The sequence below is a fragment of the Trypanosoma cruzi genome (genome assembly GCF_000209065.1).
Source record: "Trypanosoma cruzi strain CL Brener chromosome Unknown tcruzi_1047053431959, whole genome shotgun sequence".
NCBI classification, from domain to species: Eukaryota; Euglenozoa; class Kinetoplastea; order Trypanosomatida; family Trypanosomatidae; genus Trypanosoma; species Trypanosoma cruzi.
Genome location: NW_892118.1, coordinates 1 through 689, shown reverse-complemented (window position 1 = coordinate 689; position 689 = coordinate 1). Strand labels below are relative to the sequence as shown.

The following is a 689-nucleotide window of genomic DNA, read 5'->3' as shown; positions in this document are numbered from 1 at the left end:
TGATACAGTTTTTGTAATATATTGGTACGGGAAGCTTCCAACCCGCCTTTGGGGGTTATGTTTGGTCAATTTTTTTTGACCGGGGTTTACGGACCCCTTTTTTTTTTTTTTTTTTTTTTTTGGGGGTCTGTCCGCCATATCCATATACCCCTATATATATATACCCATATATATATAGCCCCGTACCCCCTTGTGCGGCTGCCCCCCCCCCCCCACGTTGCGTGTCCGCCACCTCCTTCGGGCCCCCTCATTTTCGCTTCATGGCTGCTATTGCCTGCATCTTTGTTTTGTTTTGTGTTTTCTCCGTCTCGTTCCGTTTATTCGCCTTTTTTCCGCGTATGCCGCGCTTCTTCCTGTGTTTTCCGGTGTTTTTGCCTTGCTCGCACACTCGGCTGCATTTGCTGTTCCACACTCGCCATGTGCGTCTTTTCCGCCCCCTGACGCCGTCCACGGCGCTATCCCGGGGCCGACGTCCCGGACCCTGACCCCTCCCCAGTGTGGCCTGGGAGGGGGGGGGGGGTTTTTTGTACACGGTCCCAAGTGCCGCGAAGGACCCCTCATCAAAATTGAAAACCGTTGTGGAACACAACTCCTTTCAACTAACGCTATTATTGATACAGTTTCTGTACTATATTGGTACGAGAAGCTTCCAACCCGCCTCTGGCGGTTATGTTTGGTCAATTTCTTTG

The 689-nt window shown here is 51.1% G+C and overlaps 2 non-coding genes across 2 annotated transcripts, besides 1 other annotated feature; both read left to right on the top strand.

Annotated features, from left to right (window-relative positions):
• Tc00.1047053431959.20 lies at positions 1-97 on the top strand. The gene has a single exon (XR_008254343.1). It is a non-coding gene; the product is annotated as a spliced leader RNA, 5' partial (transcript).
• Positions 98-121: a microsatellite.
• A 476-nt stretch (positions 122-597) lies between these two features.
• On the top strand, positions 598-688 carry Tc00.1047053431959.10. The gene has a single exon (XR_008254342.1). It is a non-coding gene; the product is annotated as a spliced leader RNA, 3' partial (transcript).
• The last annotated feature ends 1 nt before the right edge of the window (position 689 follows it).